The sequence below is a fragment of the Pteropus medius genome, unplaced genomic scaffold (genome assembly GCF_902729225.1).
Source record: "Pteropus medius unplaced genomic scaffold, Ma_sr-lr_union100, whole genome shotgun sequence".
Classification (NCBI taxonomy): Eukaryota; Metazoa; Chordata; class Mammalia; order Chiroptera; family Pteropodidae; genus Pteropus; species Pteropus medius.
The window spans coordinates 1,962,423-1,987,114 of record NW_024352786.1 but is presented as its reverse complement, the minus strand read 5'-3'; the positions used below and the strand labels follow the sequence as shown (position 1 = coordinate 1,987,114).

At 36.2% G+C, this 24,692-nt stretch overlaps 2 pseudogenes; both read right to left on the bottom strand.

Annotated features, from left to right (window-relative positions):
- Positions 1-150: 150 nt before the first annotated feature.
- Positions 151-269, bottom strand: LOC120591371 (uncharacterized; annotated as a pseudogene).
- Positions 270-23,539: 23,270 nt separating this feature from the next.
- LOC120591278 (uncharacterized) lies at positions 23,540-23,658 on the bottom strand (annotated as a pseudogene).
- Positions 23,659-24,692: the final 1,034 nt, after the last annotated feature.

The window sequence follows — 24,692 nt, the reverse complement described above, 5'->3', positions numbered from 1 at the left end:
GCCAGTTTTGGACTCTCTTTGATTTCGTTTTCCCATTAGTTTTCTCTAATATTTATTTATTTTTATTTTATTTTATTTTTGATTGTTTTAGCTGACCTCACAGATTGCAAGGACTTTGTCAGCTTACAATCCCTTATTTTTTATTTTTTACACCTACAGCACCTGGTCCTCCTAGGTGGTCTCCCATCCAATTACTAACCAGGCCCAACCCTGCTTAGCTTCCGAGATCAGATGGGATTGGGCTTATTCAGGGTGGCATGGCCGTAGACTCTCTAATATTTAAATCTATACATTTTTTTAGTAAAAAAATTCGAGGTGCATGTGAAAAGAATCCTGAGTATAACAGGTCAATGACGCCAGCTCTGAGGGACAAAATCGGCTGCTGTCAGAGAGTGCAGGTCTCTAAACTTTTAAGTCTTTTCTTATAGTCAACCTGTAAGATACTGTAAGCCTCTTTAGGTAAAGCAAACCACTTCTTCCATAACCAAAATGATTTTTCCGGTATCTTGATAAGGTTGGTATTCTTCATAGGATGGTAAAGCTATTTTGAAAAACAATGCAAAAAAAAAAAAAAATTGTCACTTGGATGAAATACCCCAGGGCTATGTCAATAGCTGAGAGTTTTCCTTAGTATGGTTCTGAGCAATTTTCATAAGCATGTTTGGAAACCCATTCACTCTGAGTCCCTCTCTTTAGTCTTGATAGTTGTCTGCAGCCACAGGTATGTTAAAAATTGTGGTACCTTAGTGTCTGATCTCCCATTGCTTCTAGAACCAGCCATGTAAATGAACTACCTTCCCCTCCCCATCTCTCTGCCCTGAAAGAAGCTGCATTCCCCAACTCTGAAGCACCTATATAATGTTTAGATTCCAGATGAATTGGATGCTAGGATGATCATGTACCCTGATGATCCTGCTATGTACCCAGTTATCCTGATGCAGGGGTGATTTTACCCCCCAATGGGACAATTGGCAATATCTAGAAATATTTTTGGTTATCAGAATGAGGGTATCATCTATCTAGCCAGCCAAAGATGCTTTTAAACATCCTGAAATGCCCAGGACAGTCCCCACCATAAAGAATTCTCTGGCTCAAAATATAAATAGTGCTGAGGATGAGAAATCTTTTGTTATATACTGTATAATGATGGCAGACAATTTGGTCAATTCCTCTGCCCAGATGACCTGTTCACATCGAAGTCAATGCAAAGGCAGCAGGTGGCTGAAGAAGCACCGCCACCAAGGAAGTGAGCACTTGAAAACTCAACTATCCTGTGAAGATAGTTGTGAGCCTTGCCTCATGGTCTTGAACATTTCAATCTTGAGAAAATGTGCTCAAAAAGAGCTGTGCTACCTCCCTACAAACTATAGATAAATACATGAGTGGCTACCCAGTAAGCCTCCCTTTACTTCAAGAATCATTTACTACATATATATTTTTTTCGTATTAGCTACAAATTACTAATTACTTAATTTGTGTCAGGCATATGTTAAGTGCTTTACAGAATTTGATTTATTTCACTCTTACAGAATGAATTGATGTCATCATGAGCTCCATTTGTGTAATGAAGAAATTGAGACTTAGAAACAGGTCACATTGTAAATATTGAACTAGGACGTAAAGATGGGTCTAGTTTGACATCAAAACACATGCTCTTAAGCAGATTTCTAAATTAGTGAGAACCCAACTAGATATTATGGACAATTTTAAGTAAGCCAAACATATTTTCTTGATGATATTTCCCCAGCTCAAATCATTGATATTTAGGCATAAACATTATGAGGAAAGGAACCAGCTTTTCATATAGTCATCTAGACCAAATGTCAGAAAAAGACATACTGTGCAAGAATTCTAGAACATAGCTCTGTGAAAACAAGTAATTGCTCTGTCTGGTTTTCCTCTATATCTTCAGCACAGGGACTAGTGCTTGATACATAGCAGACACCAGATTTACACTGCTGAATCAATGATGGAGACTCCTAGAGTCAGACGAAGATTTTCACGGCTTTTCCATGGTGACATTATCTGTCAAATCCTTGTTGCTTCAAATGACAATTCTTCTAATTTAAAGCAGAAATCCTCTAGCAGCTGTGGAATACAAGGAGATATTGAAGCGCAAGGCCACAGAAGAATTCAGGGTGTTTAGAGGAGGAGGCTCTTGGGCTTCCACTCCAGTGCTTGGCCCAACTCCCAGCTCTGTCTGTGTCTCAGTTCAAAGGTCTGAAGAGCTTCCAACTGGCTTCTGTTGAGTCAATAAGTTGTCTCCCATGGGTCAGGTGATAACTTAATCCAATAAATTGTGGCTAGAGACAGGTCAGGGTCTTGCAGTGCAAATGAGGCTAACTTAAGTGACCCCTGTCTGGAGGAGAGCAACATTCAGAGGAGAAATGTGTGGTCAGGATGGGCACCTCCTGAAATGTGTGGAATGCTGAGGTTGCTGCCTTGAGAATGTGCCTTGTGTCCACTCAGCCTGATATTGACACCTCCTGACTTAGCATACCCACAATGGAGTATCTTTTATTAGCTTTTATTAGTTCTTCCAATTGCTTGTGCATTTGGAACTTAGTTTAGGGAGAACATTGTCCAAAGAAAGCACATTATTAAACTCATTAGATATTTATATTTGGTCATTGCCAAACAACTATTGTTGGCTGATGAAATCTGGTTTAAACTGATGTATTGATTTTCTGAATCAAATGGGCTAACTAGTGATCTTAGGCTTCTCTTTCTATTTCAAACTACATAAAAGATCATGTACTGAACAAATTCTTATTTTTCATAAGCAAAAGCCCATATTTTAAGTAATTTGCAAATGAGATTTCTCAGTCACTAGAGAAGTGTGTTGTCATTCATGTGTATTTAATGTTGTTATTGAAGCTCTTCACAATATATAAACAAGTAATAATATCGGGTAATTTGGATTAAAGAGGGGTGGTCACCTGCAGAAGAAATGACGGAGCCTGAGAATTATTGTACAGGAGGGAATCACATTTTCTTCCCTCTCATTCAAAGACTAGATTCTAAATCATCATACTAATTCATCAGGTAAGAAGGAGATTTCAATGCACTTTCTGCTTTAACCAATGGTGTAATTCCTGGCACCATTATGACACAGCTGTCTGTAATGTGTAGAAACTGGATGTCAAATAGGAACACAAAGCTGATGACTTTGACCTGTGATAAAACTTGGTTGAGGAAGAGGACCAAGTTGCTGGCTTAGTAAAAAAATGCCCTGGAGCACCTGAACTCAGTAGGACAAGTTCCTAGCATGTAGAACATACTCGTTATATGAATACCTTTCTTAATATTGAGGTATGTTACTTTTAAAAATTAATTAATTTATTTTTAGTTTATTACTTTTTTAAACATTAAAAAAACTTTTTTCAATTACAGTCGACAAACAATATTATATTAGTTTCAAATGTAAAACAGTGATTAGACATTTATAGAGGTGTGTTACTTTTCACAGCAGTGAGAAAGTGGATCCTACTGTGAGTACAGACATGTTCCCTCTCCTGACTTTTCCCTTCTACTCCCCAGTCTTTCTTTCTAAAGCTAATTACAAAATGCTATTAAGAGCCTAATGTCAACTCTTGAAGTACAAGGACCATGGGTTATTATAGCAGCTGAAGGTCCTCATGGAAATTTCTTTAGTATGGCAGTGTCATAATACTTATTGACTTAATTTATCCTATTCCTTAGACTGTAGCTTTTAAGGCCCTGGGTGATTTGTCTTTTGAATGTTTCCCTGACAGCGTTTCCACACTTACCCCTCACTCACCCACTTCAAGCACACTTGATGTTCATCAATCATCTCAAGCATATTACCAGCTCGAGGTCTTTGGACTCGCTATTTCCAGACCTGGAAACCTCTCCCCCTATACCAGTGGAGGGCTTGGTCCTTCATTCTATTCAGGTTTTGATCATCTTTTCTCCCCTGACCACAATATACAAAAGGGTAGCCCTGTCATTTCTATTTCCTTCTTTTGGTTTGTGTTTCTTCATAGCCCTTATCTTCTCCTGGCATAAAGTTATTATATATGTATTTTTTATTGTCTACCTTCCCATAGGAGAATAGAAGGCTCTGTAAAGACAGGGTATTTGTTAATTTGGTCCATTACTATATATCCAGTCCCAGAATAGTGCCTGACATACAGTAGCTTCTCATTAAATATATATTGAATAAATGAATAAATAGACAAAATAAAACTATAAATATACTTTATATTTGTATTAGATAATCTAAGACATTACTTGACCGACATATTTTATTCACAGGTATAGGATATTAGACATAGTGAATTCCAACTGAGTTACTTAGTAGAATAATTTGAAGTTGACTTCTGTTAGGTATCTGTTTAATACATTAGCCAATATTATTTTCTGTCACTTGTCACTTTTTGTTAGAGTAAAAATTCTGAACTAAATCTATCAACTTGCGCTATGAATGTGTCACAATTTCTATTTTGTTTTCAGTAGCCAATTATGAAAACATAGGAGGAGGAGGAAAACATATATTCTATTCTCACATGCAACCTTTCAAATCTATTTAAAATCAAGGATAAAGGCTTTTTAATTTTCAATCTAAAGTCTCCTTAAAACAAAAGGTAGAGAATAGAAAGTGGTTATATATCAGCAGGTCTCAGAAAAACATACTTGAAAAACTTGATTTTAAAACAGGTGATGAGCATGGAAGGTTAGCTATAGAACAAGAGTTAGGTAGAAATGTGAAGCGGACATAGCTTGTCTTTAAGATCTTCTGTATATTTAGATTTCTTCCACATACGATGCCCCATCTCTAGTGTCTTTTTTTCTCAAAGATTATGGCGTCTATATCTCTCTCATTTTTACCTCTCTTGATACTTCTCTGCTTGAACTTCTTTCTTTTAGAATCTAGAGAATTTATAATAATAAATTACAACTACCTCCAATTTTCAAATAATTTAGATAATGTTAATTTGTAATTATTCAGATAATTCAGATAGTTAATAATTACTTTGATAAATTTTTGCTACTGGGCTAATGTACTAATGAGAAAGGGTCTGAAGTCAGTAATCTAGTTAATATAGGTTCTCTCAGCCTTCTAATGGTTGCCTATTTGGCATTCCTGGTATTCAAAACTATTTATTTAATGCTTGGTAGTGACTCTTGTGGCACTAACAATTCAGATCTTATTAAGGATGTAATCATAAACTTATCTAAAGGAGAACTTGGCAAGGCCATAGGTAGTAAGAGTTTTAGGACTTATGAAGCAAGTGGGAAGATACCATATGATAGACCAAATAATAGCTCTAGTTCTCCCAAATGGAAAATGATTGTTCACCATTTTATCATGCATTATTTCTCCAGAAAGCAATTCATTTTACTATTCTTTAGCATAGAATCAAGTTTAGTGAATAGGATAATTTTTATTCTGATGTGCCAATATTAAAAGAAAAAACAATTGAATAATGACAATGATAATTTCTTTAGAGCTTTAATTTTACATCAATATTCATTTCTGTACTATCTTAGGCTGCAGAGATTTTAACTGGAGACCATTCACTGCTGAGGTCCAGATAGATCTAACAAGTAGGAGGGGAGGCCTCCAGAAGTTAATCTGCATGAAGGACTGAAGCAAAATATAAGGCAAAATTACTCTTTTAATAAAGTAGCTCACAATTGTCACTAATGTTTGTCTCTCTATTCAGTCATCCAATGGCTATGTCTGAGTCCAACAAGAGGTAGTTCTGAGTACGAGATGCAGATCTGCTGTTAACTCAGAATAAGGACTTGGACACTAATTTCATTTCTGGAGCTTTCCCCCTCCCCCAGTATGAAGAGAATATTTTTCTGGTATATATTTCAGCGATCATCTGAAGAAATAAAAACTGGGTAATATAATGATCCAAATAATGTTAGGTAGTTTAAAATTTAAAGTCACAGATAAATTTGTTATAGATTATTAGAATGGCAAAATCATTTTATAAATAACATAGTTAATCAGATTGTATCTAAATGTGTTTTTATGTAATTGTAGGTATAGAAAACAAGAATGGATTTACTTACACTAATTTCCATTTCTTCTTTCTTTCTTTTCCTACTCCCCCTTCCCCTTCTTCTGCTATATTTTTATTTATTTGCCAGTGATACCCTTCTTGCTTTAGAATTAGAGAAAGTGGGATTTCTCATATCGACCCCAGAGAGCATCTTGTCTTTTCTCTTTTTTTTAAAGGATAAAAAAGGTGTCTTGCTTCCTCATATCTAATTTAAGATGTTGATTTGCAAAGAAATTCTAAAGCAGCAATTTCTATTTCTTATGCCGAGTATCAGAGGTTGGTTGCATACCTATTTTTGTTCGTTCGTAAGGGGAGGTAAGTCTTTGAACAGATTGGAAATTAGAGATTCTGTAGGCTTTAAAAAAGAAAAATTCTCTCATTTTTTTTGCTAGAAGAGTTAGTAGCCAATTTTAAAACTTAAAATGAGCCTCATATTTCTGTTCCTTTGGGGCTTATTCTGCATCTTCCGATGACCGATATGTGCAGTCTTAAAGTGAGTTCCATGTTTTTCTCAGTTTTAGTGTTTCTTCCTCACACAGCTGTTAGTGGTGCAGTGTGTGGGCTAATCTGTGGGCAGAAGAGCTCTCTGGGTGGGCACTGTCTGTGCCCTCGAATGCAGATGGCACTCAGGGGATGGAGCAGGCACTTTCTTTTTTCTATCCTCCCACTCTACACTCTAATAAAAATTCATCTTCAGTGCCTACAGCATTGTGGGGAGGTTGATTAGCCCATGGGTTCCATTCTCTCTGTTTACAAAGAAAATAAGAGTGTATAGGGAAGTGATGCAAATGGATAATTTAGTATGATGAACCGTGCAGTAAATGGAAGTTGATGATGTAGTTAAAGCTGGAGTGAATTGAAGCTTGAAAAATAATTGATAAAGAAATATGAAAATACCTCCAAAACTCCTTTTCAAGAGCATGTTTACAATCCTGGATGAGTCTTAATGCAGAATTTATTTGATAGTTTGGGGCATTACCTATTTCTAAAGCCAAAGTTATTTAGGTTAAATTAACTCTATATGTGCTCTTATCTCTCTCCAGGTACTGAAAAACATAAAGCGTGTCAGTCTGAATGATAAGTATCTTGTATGAATAGCTATTCTTAATTAATACTTATTCTTAGATAATGCCCAAGTCTATTAGGAAGAGACCAATTTGCTCCCCATTTGTAACATTTTTTCATCAGTAGCAATAGAACATATTTTACCTTCAGCTGGAGAGAGATATGGAGTAATGAATACAGTAGGAAGGCCAAGAAAAGGAAGTTTCTATTTGAAATAGTAATGGAGAAGCAACAGTTTTAAAAAAATCAGACTGAAAATGGCATATGCTTGTTCTCTCCGTGGTTAACATTCATTTAAATTTTCCAGCTATTATTTTGTCTCCCAGTAAAATAAGCCAGAACCATATTGATTTATATGTTTGTTGGCATCAGTTCAGATCCTCCAGTAAGTGGACACCATGATGAAATTAGAAGTGCAAGAGATGTACTGGAAAGAAAGCCTGGGAGATCTGAAAAGAGAGGGGGAAGGAAGAACGATTCAGTTGGAAGAGCCAAAGACTACAGGGCTACTCCCAGAATGTCTCAGTGAGGCTGATGGGCTGCCCAAACCAAAAGTTGTTCATTAAAGGAGTCCCACAATGGGCAGAAATGGCCAGTCTCCACTTACCCCAGGTGTTCACAGGTTGCCTGGGAGCAGCTAGGGAAGGCTGTGGCCTCAGCGTGAGTGCTGAAGTGGATGGGGGATCTGGACTTGTCAGCTCACTGGGCTCTTTGGAGCAGGGTCTCTCTTGAAGGGCATCTGAGCAGTGCACCTCTGTGATTACCACACCATGGTTACACGTTTGACTACTATTTAAATTCTAGAAATTTTAGGTCCTTTCTCATGCATTTTTGCTAGTCTTAGCCTTTAAGTTCCTATATGGAGGCCTAAGAGTTTTAGCAAATATTTCATGAAGCCTCATCCATTTATTGCTCTGTAATTGGCATCCATACCCAAATCACTCTGCTCATATGGGCTGTCTGTTTTTATGAGATGTGTGACTTAAAGAAAATTTGTGTGAGAATCATGACTGATCTTCATCTCACAGTAGAGGCTGCGCTAAATATGTGCTATTTCAGTTATTTTTTTGCTAATAGTTTTCTTAAATCTTTTCTCAAGGTATGTCACATGCTGTTTACCAAGTAAGTCTATCCTTGTCTCTAATCTCAAGGACACTTGTTAGGAAGTGCACCCCCGACCTTGAACCTATTTGGGTGAATACTGTGGTGGGGAAAGGGAGGCAATGTTGGCTCTGGATGGGAAGAAGATCAATGAATTTTTTGCCTGTAAGCCCAATTCTCTTTCTCCCAGTGGTGACAGCAATGCTCCAACTCGAATACAATCCCATTAGGAGGAAGCACCTGAGAGCTCAGACTCAACTCTAAACCAAAGCACACTATGTGCATGCAACCCAAGCAATGTCTGAGAAGGATCTTCACCCTGCAGACACCTATAGCATTTCATCTACTTCTAAAAGTGATGAATCAGTAAACCTGGACAGCAAGGAAGATATAAGTTGTCCTGATATGACTCCTGGGTTTTTCTCACTTCTTCCTCTTAGAGTTCACTGGGACAGAATAGTTTCACTCTGAGAGGAAGGAACTATGAAGAAGCATCAGGAAGGCAGCTTTTTAACATAGAAATGACTCATTTTTAGATTAAAAAACAACAGAAAATGATGCATGTTATAGGTGGTTTGAAGAAAAAAGTTTAAAAACTGACTATGAGATGACTTTTTTAAACAAGTCTCTCATCCCAATGCAGTTACTTTAGAATTTAGTCCCATGTTCACTTAAGCCAAGATTTCCATCCTTTATTCCAGGATCAAATCTGGTTATACTTATTTGTGTAGTCACTTTGCTAAGGCTTTCCTCTGGATAACTGGGTCACTCTTTTTTAGCAGAGGTAAGGATGTTTTCCAAATACAAACATACTTGGGTTAAAAGAAATCACTGTGAATTGTTAAGACGATTAGGGTCCTTATAATTGGTATTGTGGAAAACAGCTCATTAAAAATATTTTTGAGAATGATTCCAAAAAGCAGTTGGTAACTTTCATCAGAAAATTAGTTGCTGCTTCTGCAGGTTTTTATCCAAACCATTTCTAAATTAGCCTACCACTAGGTCTACTAAGGAAGAGTCATACCTATCTGTTCTCTTCACTGCATGAGTGAAACTGCTTATCAAAATTTGTGTCAGGTTGGTGCTTAAGGCAATTGTTTACTGTGGTAACAATTCTATCAAAAGCAAGTTTGGGGCCTGACAGCACATTCACTGTAAAATTGCTGGTGGACATCTGCCCAGTACAGGACTATGAATGTGGGGCTCTGTGCTAATGTTTATTTGGACACTCAGCTAATAGAAAGAAAACTGGTTTAGTGCTATTTCCTTAAGGGTTAGTGCTTGAGAGTCTCTGTTCTGATTATGACCTCAGGCAGCTACTTAACATGCTTCTTAGTGGTCCATCTGGCCTTGAAAATACACCATTCCTGTTATAAAACGAGAAGTTTATGCAGTGGAAAAGTTTGAGTATTTCTGGAACTCAGTAGACTTAATAACAGAAGTATTACTACTGAGTTAATTGTTAAATAGCTGTGGATGAACTTAAGTTTTGTATTGGAAATTGGATCCCCTAATGGAGTTAATGAAATTATAATGCTGGAGAAATTAAGTTGATTCTTTACAATAGCACAAATAAAAGTAGGTTTTCATTTTACTTCCTTACCAAATCTCTAAATTGAGGCCATATTTTGCTCTATTTAGTTTGCTATTCTCCTTTTGGCACTTTGGTGGAATAGTACATATTTAAAGACTGGTATTTTGGAACTCTGCAAACCACATAAGTGTTTTTGCTAGAGAAGTTATTTCCGTTAGTTGCCTTCTTTACTTACAAGTTGACTATAACACATCATGAATTTTATGCCCTATATAAATTACTTTAATTATGTTGGGTTTATGTAACTTCTTCTTGTTTGTGTAGGCTAAATGCGTGCATGAATTTTTTTCTAGAAACTTGAGAAGCTTATTGAATGTCACGGTAAATAAATACAACTACATTTGAATGAAGGTATTTATTCCTACTGTTTTTACTTAAGTCTAGATCAGTAAGATCATTGTCTTTGCATGATGATACTTCATTTTGGTAATGAAGTTGGAAGTACAGGCCAGTATTCTTGTCTAAGCCATCCCAGATGGCAAGTGTAATTCTTAAACTTCCAGTTTACCAACATAAGAATTCTTCCTACCCTCTCCTCTGTTCTACAGAAACAAACATGGCCCAGATGCCATGATAAATGTGTGGGCCTCATCCTATATTCTTGCAGGAACATTTGTTATGGCCAACTCTAATTTAAGAACAAGAAATGCTTTCAGCTGCTTCTATTTAGTTGCTAAATCTAATGACAGGATCAGAAAGAAATTCAAGGAATTTCAAAATGACTGAAGAGCTAATATATAATGAAAATCCCAGTAGAAAAAAAAAAGCCAACATAATACCTATAACACATGTTTGTTTGCTCAGTATTCTGCAGTTAAACTTGACTTTGTTGAATAAAACATAATAAAACTTCGAGTTCAAAAATCCACTCATTGGCCACTTTAATTACATTATTGTTTTCTGGTCAACTGATAAGACAGTTGCACATAGTATTTAAGCCCTTCTGGATTTACTCATTTTAGTGAGTATCTTTATGTTCTTTCTGTTTTAATACTTACATTTTACCTGTGTTAATAATTTACAGCATATTAAATATAAATAGAACTGAAAAAAATGTCACACCTGCTTTTCTTATTTATATACATTTTAGGGTGGTGATAGTGTTGTCATGGTGAAAATCTAGATCTGTTAAAACACTTGTGTTACTATGTAGTTATCTAACTCTTGGTTTTTCAAGGACTCGATTTAATTTATTTTGGAAAATATTTCAGAGTATTCAGAAAATAATCTGGTTGATGATATGAGAGACGTATTATTATTTAGTAGACAACAAGATCAGCAAAGTGTTGGGGAAAAGAGAGTAAGATATAAAATTGTTAACTTCATGGGGTAAATCTCACTCTGCCCTGTGCTTCCTGTTCATTTGTATGTTTATGTGTATTAATTAGGTTCTTACTTATATATTTACTTCATGCAGAACTTTGGGTTGGGCAAGTGGAAAACATCATATGACCAGTTATCTAGGAGAAGCATTTTTGTGTTACAGATATATAATGAGCAAATAATATGACTAATAATTTATAATTGTCATCAGTAATAATTTAAATTATGTATTTCTTAAAGCTGTTGTAACAAAGTACTACAAACCGGGGGCTTAAAACAACAGAAATGTATTGTCTCACAGTTCTGATGGCCAGAAGTCTGAGAGAAAGATATTGCCAGAGCCATGCTCCCTCTGAACCTGTAGGGAAGAATCCTTTCTTGGCTCTTCCTGTCTTCAGTGGTTTGTCAGCAATCCTTGGTGTTCCCTGGCCTGCAGCTGCAATACTTCAGTGGTGTTTATTCCTCACGTGTCTGTGTCTTCACAGGGCTTTCTCTCCCTGTATGCTTCTTTCTCTTCTGCCTGTAAGGGCACCGATAATATTAAATTAAGGGCCCACCCTACACCAGTATGACCTCATCTTCTCTAGATTGCTATGAAGATCCTTTCCAAATAAGGTCACATTCACATGTCTCCAGGTTAGGACTTCATATCTTTTTGGAGACACAGTCAGTCTGAAATCTATATGTTTTATTTTCTCCAGCCTACGGTTTTGGATAAAGCACAGAAACAACCTTGGTTATATGAGCAGAGGGTAACTTATTGTGAAAATGTTGAAGAGTGAGATAATAGGTGGGACGCTGGAGGACTGAGCTAGGAGAATGGAGAGAAATCAGAGGTCCTCTGGGAGAGGAGCAGGCAGAACTAGAGCCAAGGTCATGCCACAAGAACTGTCTGACCTCTATTCTGCCTCTGCACCATGATTAATCTGACCTCAACTGTTGCTTTAGCATCTCAGGGATGTGTCTGAATAACTGCAGGTAGGAACCTGACTGTGCCAAGTGTGGATTGAAGGAGACTCTGCCACCTTCAGTTTAAGAAATGGGAGGCTGCAGTACAAGTAAGTTGGAATTGGTTGTCTGTTAAAACTACATTCGATTGGAAGTTTTCTCAAAGGATGATGCCAATGCCAATAAGAAGAGGGAAGAGGGATTCAGATACTGGATAGCCAAATGTGACAAATGTTTGCTGCAGGAGGGAAAGTTTATGACACCTAACAAAAATGATAAATTTCTCAGGGATTAAAAAGATCCTCAAGTTCATAAATAAACAAAATTGGGATTTCCCTTATAAATTACTCATTGGCTACCAGTATTGGAAGGAATACCAATAACAAACATTTATTAATTTGGAATCTGTTTGCATATCTGTAAAATGATAATACTAACCACCTAAGTTAATTGTGAAGATAAAAGATGATGTATAGGAAGTTGCTTCCATAATGTCTGGCAAAAAGAAGACAACCTACAAGTAATAGTTATTAGCTATTTTAAAGCTGATAATTATTCCACTTTCACACAGAGGATTTTGATTTGCATAGATCTTTGAAAAATAATTGAAATATCTTTGTTCTTTACAAAATGAATGGAAGAGAGAATTTTGCTTTAAAATATTAAGTATAGACATAATAAATGACCTCAGTCATAAATGGTAAATGATTCCTAAAGAATGTTTTATTTTGAATAAGAATGAACATTTTTGTGTCCACCAGGAAAATCTAGATGGCTCAGAGAATCAGTATGTTTGTAAAAACTTGTCAAACTAAAATGTTATCTGAATGATCTAGGCCATTTTAAACTGTAGGTGCAATGATGTCACAACAGAATACTTTATAGTAGCTCTCACCTTCCCTAGAGGACTCTTCAGTGTCTCTGTAGTTATTTTGTGGAGTCCTCATCATAACACATGTGCTTCTGCTGTGTCTGCTGCTAGTGACCTTGCGAAGACACTGCTCCTCATAAGATGATTGCCATCCACCTACTGAGTTCTCAGCACAAACTGCCTGGGAATAAAAGACGATGCTTTCTCCCCAATTCTATGTAGCAGCTGGTCATTGGACTCTGGAGATTCTCCACTTTTATTTAAAGCTTTCCCATAACTTTCACACACATATTGCCTTCAACTGTGAGGAAAAAAACAAGTCCCATAGGAAGTCAGCTGCCACTCCCTTCTATTGTCTTTATATGGAAGGATGCCCTATTACCATTTTTTTTCCGCTCAAAATCAGTAGCCAAAAAGATTAGCTCATTCTTAAAAATGTTGGACAGATTATTACGATAACCTATGTCCTCTGTATAAAGATGTCTTATGTGTCTATATTGTTGTTTATATATAAGCTAATAAAAGAAAGAGGGTAAATAAATTTCCATGAAAATTGAGATATGCGCTTTTGAAATTGCTATTGCAGAAACTATACTGTGAGGGAATTCTGTATTCATCATTAATCTTGAAAATTGAAGCCAAAATTTCTCACTGAAATATCTTCTAATTCCTTGTTTTAGGATTATGTACACGTGGATTCTTAGCAGTCTAGACTGAAACAAGAGATGAGGCAGAAGATATCTGTGGTTATCCTGGAAAGGACATCCAATATCAGAGTTTCTGCTTACCTCCAAGCTACTCTGTATGCAGGTAGGTGGCTCTACCAGAGGCAGTTCGAACAGGGTACTCCAAAATTTTAGATATTAGGTTTACTTGTTCCAGATTACTATTTTCTTTCCACATTAGTTTTTTTAAAAAATGTAGAAATGATGCAATGATACATTAAAGGTTTTGAAAATAAAAAATTTCCAGTTTTGCCACATAGGCTAATTATTTTAATTATTTCCAATTCATACTTCCATAAATATATATTTCTACAGTTATTAATATTCTCTATATAATATTGTGTTCTATTTCACATGCTATACTGTGAGCACTGTCTTGCATAGACCTCATAATAATAAGCTTGAGTTGACACCCTCTGAGAAGTCTTTCCGAAAACCCTAACTGAAGTAGTCCCCATTCCCTTAGTCCCTATCCTTTCCTGCTTTTTAATTTTTTCCTAGAATTTATAATTGTCTGACATTATAGCATTTACCAATTTCTTTAGTGGCTAGTTCTAATAAAATATTTAAGAGTCTGTGCTAAGGTCATTGTTTTACATCTGAGGATGAAATTGTGAAAAAGGTATATAAAGTTTTTGTCTTTATGGAGTTTTTATTCTAGTGAGGGAGATAGACAATAAATAAATAATTAAATATCAGATAGTGATAGTGTTATGGAGGAAATTGAGAAAGGGGAGGAAAGGGTATGCTGTTTAGGTAGGATTGTCAGGGAAAGCCTTTCTGAGACAGTAAGTTTTCAGGGAATTCTTAAGTGAAGTAAGAGGTTGAGCCACCTGAATAAATGAAGTAGACAGAACAATAAGTGCAAAAATCCTGCTGTAGTAAATACTTTTCATTTATTGTTATATTATATTCCAATGGAGTTGTGTCTCATCAATTTTATTTGCTCTTGGTTACAATTTTTTTGGGGGGCTAATTTACTAAGTGTAATTTCTATTTCGGGTTAGCTTTAATTGATATCTTTGATCACAATTAGGGATAAACCTTTGTTCCTTGTATTTGTTCACTACTTGTATTTCTTCTTAAATGAACTCTTTGTCTCTATCCTTTGTAAATTTACCATTAGCATCTTGATGTTTATGTATGTAAATGTGATCTTTATCTATTAGAGATGCAAATATTTCTCTATATCATTAAAGTTTTAATTTTGGTATTGCTATTTTCCATTATATAGCTGTCCTTTGTGGTTTTGTATGCATTTTAATGGAATAAACTGATATTAAGGTCTGTAGTAGATTGATTGTATTAAGAGAACTGATTTTTCCCTCTCCCTCCATGTATCCACATCCTTTGCCATATAACCTTTTATTCCTTTCCACATTGAGTATGGGTCAGCCATGTGATGTATTTCAGGCAGTGGTATGCAGTAAATATGGCAACAACACGAGCTTGAAACAACAGGAAAGAACTTGTGCAACTGCTCACTCTCTCTCTTGTTCTCTTCAGTTGCCATGAAACTGTGCCAGGGCTATACTGCAGGTAGATGACAGACACTTAGTACAGAGCCACATTGTGAAGCCCTAGCTTCAGCCAGCTGACCCTCAGATATGTGAGTGGACTCAGTCAAAAGCAGCTGAGCCCCCACATACTCGTGAGTTAAATAAAGGCTCATAGTATATAATGGGGTGGGGGGTTATGGTTATTTTCTATGTAGCATGTTTGTGTTTGTGAAACAGGTAATAGATAGAATGCTCATCTTTAAATTATTACTCTGGCTTTGTTATTTGCTCCCTATATTGGTGGCCGATGGTAGAAGTGAAAATTTCTAAAACTATGTTAAAATCTAATGCCAGTGTTGGTCAAACGTTAAGATTCCACTGTATTGTCGTGCCCTGGCATGCACTGGGGTGGAGGTTGGGGGATAAATTTGTATGGGTACAAATGAGAAGAATCCAAAAAATATCCCATGATGGGCATTTTTAGAGGAGCAAAGGATTCTTTGTCTAGTAAATCTGTATCAGGGGATTGCTGGCTAATGAAGAATAGACATTTTAAAGGTAAAAGTTTAATGTATTGTAAATAAGGTATGATGAAAACACTGTCCAATCTAATACTGTCCTCTTTCTATGGAGAACAAGGATGTAGGAACGTTGCATCAAATAATTAGTGTCTGTTTTTCTGGTAGCATTGAGGTCATGCCCTTTCTCCCGGGAATATCGAATCGCGGTGCTTAGCAACTGTCAGGTAATGAGCACGATTTCAAGAAGAGCTTATTCCCAGTTGTTTATTGTTTTTTCATCAAACCTGTAATGCCCCCTCCCTTTGAAAACAAAACAAAACAAAACAAAACAAAACAGTATTTAGTTTCAAGGCTCTACCACGTTTTCTGTGTGGGTCACTGCACTACAGCAGATGGGACTCTGCTTGAAGTGCTAGTGTCAGGAGTGCTTTATTCTGTCAGCTTCACAGTCTAGGAAGAAAAATAGATATGAGCAAATGATATCGTGACTCAAACTAACTGAGGTCACCCATTATTGTTCAATTCATCAACTTTTTAAAAAACATTTTTTTCCCTTTGTGTATCTATTATATTTCAATGCCGAGGAAGTTATAATTCACCCACAAATCTGCTATATGTTTACATGTTTCATTTGATGACAGGTTTTCTAAAGTTTGTTTTTCTACAATCTGGACCTTCAATGTATTCTTAACATCAGATTCTGAGGTAATTAATAATAAGGGTCCAAATATATTTTAAGAAGAAATAATTATATTTGACACAATTTAAAATCTTTATGTCAAGAAGAGAGCTAATAAAAGAAGGACTTAGCAATGAATAATTTAATGTTTATGCCTCAATTATAGATGTAAGAAGAATTCTTACTGAATTTGTAATTTGGCATTTTCAGTTTCATGAAAAATGAGATTACTGAAGGTCATCTAACTTAAATATCTTTGAGAAATAACTTAAAGAGAATCTAAATTCCAGAACTAGGTAGTCAATGAATGCTTTGGCTGCACCTGTAATGATACTGGCATATAAGTGTCCTAAAATTATGTTGTAAGATATTATATATATGCTTAGATTATATCAAGTTAAAAAGGGTTTTATATTGATTACAGACATTTAATATTGGTCTTTGATGAATATTGTATTAGACTGATTGGAAAGCTGGGCTTATGCCAGGAGGAATAAGTTATTATTTTATGAATCAGGTAACCCGGAAGATGACTTGATAACATCTATTCACTTAACAAACACCAAATAAGCATTTGAAATGAGAATTGAGCAACAGGTAAATAGATTGAAAATTTCAGTTAAGGAAGTTATTATCAAATAAAAAAATAGTAAAAAACAGAGTTAATGTGAGCAAGTGTACCAGTCAGAGTTCCATTTAAGAAACAGAAATTAATCTAGATATTTCAATCAAAAAAGAATACAGGGAGTTAAGAGCTTATAAAATCTTTCAAAGAGCTAGGAGAGTTGGTTGAGGTTAACACTATTGTAGCCAATATTCAGAAGTCAAGAAGAAGCTTGTCTATTGCCCCCACTGATGCCACCACAAATACCTCAAACTTGTGAAACTAGTGACCAGACACTCCAGTGGATCCCACTGGCCACAGGCACCACCGTGAGTCCTACCTTCTGCAGGGAAGTGTTCTCTGTCTCTTCCATATCTCAAACAAGACTATCTCATTGATGGACCACCTACCACGTGAGGCCCTTTTTTACTGAGGATCCTGACAAATGTCTGCCCTAGCCTTCTAGCACCTCTAATACAGGGGTCTTCATAAAAGGGGATGAGAATGAATGCTCAGCCCACATCCAGCACACTTAGTATATTTTGAAACACATGATAGCCTCCAGTATTTGTAGGGAGATGAACAAAAATACCAGATCTTTCTCAAACTATTCTACATTCACAGGTAACTTCACAAGTGGCAAAAATTTAACTTTGTCAGAATGTGATACAAGTACCCATAAATTAAAAGACTTTAGACATATAATCCAAAATTTATTTTTAAATAAAATTCCACCTTCTGTATTTAGAAAAAAAAGAAACTATTGCCACCCAAGTTGCAATGTCTGGCTTTACCTAATTATTTGTTATATTTCAAAATGAAAACTGACTAAAGATCATAATGATAATTATGATGATAATAATTCAATGCTTATTGAGCATTTACCAAGTTATAGGTGTTTTATAAGCATTACTTATTTAATCTTCACAACCACCCAATGGAATGACTACTATTAGCTTCATTTTATCCATGAGGAAACTGGGATTAGATTAATTGACTTAGCCAATGTCATACAACCCACCAAACCTTATCCTCACATCTTCTCTATCTTAGTAAATACAATCATCTACCAAATTACTCATCAGAAAATCGAAGCATTATCTATATAATTTTTTCTTACCCCAAATCAAACACATCAGCAAGTGCTGTTGACTTTACCACCAAAATATGTCTAAAATCTGCCTCCTTTCTCTATCATCTTAATTATCACTGTAGTCTAAACCACTGCGATCTTGTGAATACCACACTAGCCCCCTGACTGGTCATTTTGCCTCTACTCTTGACTGTCTACAATCCATTCTGTTCTGCAGTGAGAATAAATATTTCTGCCTAAAACATTCCAATTGCTTTCACTGTACCTAGAATAAAATCCAAACTTCTTGCGTGATGTTGCTCCTAATTACCACTATAAACTCATATCTCTTACGTTTATTAATTATATTCCAGTTATACCGACTGTATTAGTTTGGTAGAGCTGCCGTAACAAAGTAATACAGACTGGGTAGCTTAAACAACAGAAATTTATTTTCTCACAGTTCCAGAGGCTAGAAATTGTCTTGTTTCTTCTGAGGTCCTTAAGGAAAATACCTGTTCCAGGTGTCTCTCCTTGCTCTTGGATGGTTATCTTCTCCCTGTATTTTCACATCATCTTCCATCTGTATGTAATCATGTCCAAATTTCCTCTTTTTATAAGAATAGCAGTCATGTTGGTTTAGGACTCACCCTAGTGACCTCATTTTAACTAAAATACCTCTATAAAGACTCTATCTTCAAATACATTCTTATGTACTGAGGATTAGGACTTCAATAGAAATTTTTTCAAGGGCACATTTCAGACCAGAAAATGCTCAGCTCGTTCTCACCTTGGGGCCCTTGTGTTGAGTCTGTCTTCTACCTTCAGTGTTATTCTCACTTCTCTTCTCACATCTGGACTCCTCCAATTGTTTTTTTGTCGCTCTAATATCTTTCCTAAATAGATCTTCCCTGATCATCTGAACTCAAGAAGCCACTGAATCATTTTCTGTATCATCGCTCTATTTTACTCTTTTTTGGATAGCACTGATTATTTTCTGATATTTTCTAATATTTGTTATGTTTTTTTGCTTTTTATCTGTTTTCCCCAACCTTGCTAAAAGGTAAGGGTAGAGACCTTGACTGTCTTCTTCAATGTTTTATTACAGCACCTAAAATAGTGCCTGGCCTGGAAAATGGGAATAAGTAAGTAAGTAAGTAAGTAAGTAAATAAATAAATAAAAGCAAAGAAAGCAAAAGACGGGCGAGAGGAAGATGGGTAGGGGAATGGGGAAGGGAGATGGAGGAAGGGAGGGAGAGGGAATGGGGGATGGAGAGAAAGAAGGATGGGGAGGAAGGGAAGGAAAAGAAGGAAGCAAAGATGGAAGGAAAGAATAGAGGATTCAAAATTAGGTCTATCTGACTCCTAGATTTGTATAACTGAGCTTCTCTCAAAAATTGTGCTTTAAGAATATAATAGAATTTAAAATGCCATTTTGATCACCATGAGTGATTTAAAATTTAGAAGATGAAATTTTAGTTTTCTGGGACTTTTGGTCATTTTCTGGGTATCATTATTGGCAGTGTTGGATCCTATGATAAGTCTCCATAATTCTGAAAACCCTGAATTGGCAAATGTAATGAAACTTGCTAAGTTCAAAAAAGTCGTACAAACAGTTTATTATTCACACCACTTATTTTTGGCTCCCATTTCTTTGTTTTCAACTCCCAATGTGCATCTATACTAAAGGAGTTATGATGTTAAAGAAACCTACCTAGCTAAACACAAATGTAAAAGCAGATGTAGGTGGAAACAGAACCAGAAAATACTAGAGAAGGCATTACAATTTACTGACACGTAGCAAAGAAATACAAGGCATTTACATTTCTTGGTAGGTTACTAGAAGAAATGAAATAAATTGTTTGGTAGTATGGAAAAGCATTATGGATATTTCAAGAAGAATGCTCTCTGAGCAGTGTTCTTATTAGCGCATAAAGATAAAAGCTGTGTAGGAAGATTCCATTGGTATCTAGAAGTTGTTTACAATAGTTTGTCATATAAAATTTAAGTGTTTGATGGTGTGGTAGGCAAAATTCTAAGGAGGGACATGATTGCTGCCCCGTGGTGTGCATCCACACTCGGTGTTAATCTTTCCCTCTAGGGAATGTAGGTGGGACCTTTGACTTGCTTCTAGATGACAGAATATGGCAAAGTGAAGTCTTTTTAAAGATATAATTAAGGTCTCAAATCAGTTGAATTTGAGATAATAAAAAGTTATAATATCTTGGTTGAGACTGACTTTGTCAGGTAAAAGCACTTAAATAAAGGACTGCATACCCCTTTCCTCCGCTGAGGTGAGAGGCTCTCCTGTGGGCTTGACACAGTTAGCAGTCATCTTGATGATGGCCATGTGGAAAATAATTGCATGAGGCCTCTAGGATTGGAGGGTGGCCTCCGCCAGAAAAACATACAGCCACAAGGAAGTGAGTTCTGTTAATAACTTGAATGAGCTTGGAAGCAGATTGTTCCCCACTTGAGCCTTCAGATGAAAATTCAGTCTGATTGACACGTTGTTTGTAGCCTTGTGAGACTCTGAGCAGAGGACCCAGCTAATCATGCCAAGATTTGTGACCCATGAAAACTTCGAGATAATAAATATGTGATTCTAAGCTGTTAATTTGTGGCAGCTTGTTACATAGCATAGATTACATGTAGTTCAAAATTAAGAACAAATATGAGACCTGGTACTTGTACAATTGTTTCCTATCTCATTTGCTGCTTCTTTTGCAGTTTGTTGTCCCTAGTGCAGCTGAAATACTCATTTCAAAATATAAATACAGTCCCTCCTTATCCACGGTTTCACTTTCTTGCATTTTCAGTTACTCACAGTCAGTTGCTGTCTGAAAATATTAAATGGACAATTACAGAAATAAAAAATTCATAAGTTTTTTGGGGTGGCTCCATAGCGTAGTAGTTAGCACGTCTGCTTTACACGCAGAAGGTCCTGGGTTTGCGCCCCGGGTAGAGCCACGGACCATACCCCAGGTGTACTGGGGCCCCTGGGGGTGCCAGGCCCTGGGTGCATGCCACGAGCACATGAGAGGAGATGCCCTATCTTCAGAGATCCAGTTCTTAAGGGGAGAAGGCAACATATGTAGGTCAGAGGTGGAATGGCAGGGGCGGGGGGTGCAATTAAAGAGGGGAAAAAAATTCATAAGTTTTAAATTATGAGCCGTTCTAAGTAGTGAAATGAAATCTAGTGGCATCCTCTTCATACTGCTCAGGACATGAATCATCCCTTTGTCCAGTGTATCCATGCTATATAGTCTGTCCAAGAGTTAGTAGCCATCTTGGTTATCAGAGAAATCACATTCATATAACTTTTATTGCAGTATATTGTTATAATTGTTCTATTTTACTATTAGTTATTGTTGTTAATCTCTTACTGTGCCTAATTTATAAATTAAATTTTATCATAGGTAGGTATGTACATATAGGAAAAAACATAGTATATAGAGAGTTCAGTACTATCTGAAATTTCAAGCATCCTCTCGGGGTCTTGGAATATATCCTCTGCCAATAATAGAGGACTACTGTAAATATCCCCTCTGCTTAAAACTCACTTATGATTTCCATTGATTTCTGGGGTGGGGAGGGGAACAACAACAGAATCCTTAATATTGCCCTACATGGTTCGTATTCTGTGTTTTTTTTGTATTCTGTGTTTCTCTTTGCTCTCAGTGCTTGTCATATACTAGCTATATTTATCTTCTCAGGTGCTCTGTTTCCTTCTGCCGCAGGGTCTTTGCACTTGGTATTTACTTTGGTCTTAAACTATTGCTATTCTTTTGTGGTATTAGACAATTCTTTTTTTTAAAATAAAATTGCTGCCATATTCCACAGAATAGTGCTATTACTCTCATTCCCATTTCAGAGGCTGAAACATGAGCAGAACCTTCATGGACATTTGCTTTTCTGGCTGAAGAACTGTCTTATTCTTTAGGAGAGCATAATGCTTGCTTCTCTGCAAACTTTTCAAGATGGTAAGGAAGGAGATAGTTTTTATAGTCATAGATGGGTTAGTCTGTTAAATCGTGAAAGATCACTTTTGACTAAAATCCAATGGAGAAGGTCTATAAACATCCCAAACAAAATAAGCTCTAGAGTGCTACTGTACAACATGGTACCTATAAGCAACAATAGTGTATCATACGCTTAAGAATTTGTTAAGCCGGTAGATCTTACGTTAGGTGTTTTTACTGAAAGAAAATAAAGTAAAATAAAATAAAATGAAATAAAATAAAATAAAATAAAATAAAATAAAATAAAATAAAATAAAATAAAATAAAATAAAAACATCTCAGTCATGGTATCACAGTATATGAAGCCAAGGTGAGGAAAACAAATGGTGATCATAAGTAAGATTCTTATGCCCTTTGATGTCACTGTTAATGACAGGTCATATGCTGGGACTCCCCAAGACTGTCGATGCAGAATTGGGAAGTACTGGACACATCTGAGTTACAGAACACCTCATTTTACAACATTATGATAAATGTCAATGTCTGGCAAAGATGCTTAAGGCTCCTTGGTGTGACTGCAAATGCTTTCACTGAGTGCCAGGCCTAAATGCTAAAACAGCATCAGTTCACATTTCCTCAAACCCCTTGTCTTTCTTTTGCTGAAATTAAAAAAAGAGAAAATGCTAGGGGCAAAACTATAGCATCTTTATTGTAGCTGATACAACATGTCTGACCCCATCTTGAGAAATGAAAGAGAACTCATCAGAAATTGTTGGTTAATTTGCTGAGGCTAAGTTCTCTTTCCCAGGGTCATCTATTGCTACAGAAAGTAAAAAAAGCAATCTGAATAAAACTATTCCCCTGGTTTGCATGAAATCAGAAATTGCTTCAGTGTTTCATACATTTCAATGTACAGCATGTCTGAAAGGTCTTACACCATTTCTGAGTGGAACCAAGCTTGATGTTGATTTGAAAACATACAAAATATCATATAACAGAAATTACAGTGTTTTACTAGGAGATGTGTTCACCAGTTCATTTGTTTGAAGACAAATGATCTTTATTCTGACTGAACCTGACTTTTGTTATTTGCAAAATTCAGAACTTAATTTTTCGCTTAATGTTAACCAAGCACAAATCCTGAATGCCAAATAAGTATCATGCATGCTATCACTCTCCTACTCGCTCACACCATTAACTGATCTTGATACAGTTTTCATTAAACCCAGGTTTTAGGCTCCATCTCATTACATCACTACACGCATCCTTCAGCCAGTTTTTCTTTTTTCCATGAAGTGGAAAATGAGGCCAGCTTCCATATAAGTAAAATATAAGCCAGTATTTTTTAAACTGTGTAGATTTCTTTAATACAGGATTGCTTAGTCTTCACTTATTGGATGTCTAATATGCTATCCTATTTTAAAAATTTTTTAAATTTATTATTATTTTTTTATTTTTTTAGGCAAGGCAACCCTTGGTTGACCTCACAGATTGCAAGGACCTTGTCAGCTTACAATCCCTTAATTTTTATTTTTTATGCCTACAGCACCTGGTCTTCCTAGGTGGTCTCCCATGCAAGTACTAACCAGGCCTGACCCTGCTTAGCTTCCAAGATCAGATGGAATCGAGCTTGTTCAGAGTGGCATGGCCATAGTAACATGCTATTCTTAAAGGGACTAAAATACATAGCATCTTCCTAGCTCACTTGATTATAGGATCCCTTTTTAAAGAAATACCTATGAGTCTCTGTAACACAATTTGGGATATGCTGCTGCAATACATTACCATTGGTGGATTTTTCCACTTGAGGCTTCTGGATCTTATGGGTGATCTAGGTGGTCATTTTTTGTAACCATTGGGTTTTTTTCTTACATAATGATATAGATTTGAATCATATGCTATAAGGCTGTACCTAAGAACCAGACAACAAGCCAGCCTAGTGTATCACACAGCATTCACATTTCAAAGAGGATTACTTTTTTGAAAACTATTTTCATTGACAATTTACTCCAAGCCAAAATTTTCTAAGCACTTACGTCTCATTTTAGCAAAGTGGCCATATACCCCAGTTTATGCCTAAGGTAGTCCTGGTTCATGCCTGCTTTTCCATCGTAATTATTAACACTACTTCATTTTAACATCAAAAGGGTCCTCTTTGAATGATAAATTAGTGAAACGATCTTCTTACATTTAATTATCAAACAACCTATGCTATCATTGGTATTATTATCCCCATTTTACCAATGAACAAAAGGGCTCAGAGAGACTAAAAAACTGGATTAGTTTACACGGCTGGGACATAGCTGAGCCAATATTCAAACTAGGTCAGTCTAACCTCAAAGCTTCTGCTCCTGAATGCAGTACTGTCCTGCTCACTGAATATATGATGCCATGTAATATCCATAAAATTATGTAAGAAGCATTATCATCTGCATTTTGAAGATGAGAATATTGAGGAAATCATACACTGTAATTTATAAATTCAAGGTCTATTGTATTGAGACTCTTACCTTTTCCTGTCTTTTAGGTGGTAGTGCTTGCTTTTCACAGTCAGCCCCACAGAATAAGTCAGGCCATCAAATGTGACTGGCAGGTACAGCTACACAAAGGGCTGCAAGTAGGGCCTCAGACCAGCTCTGCGCTGATCTGCTGGGACTCACTAGATCAGGCTCCTGATGCACATCTCTCTC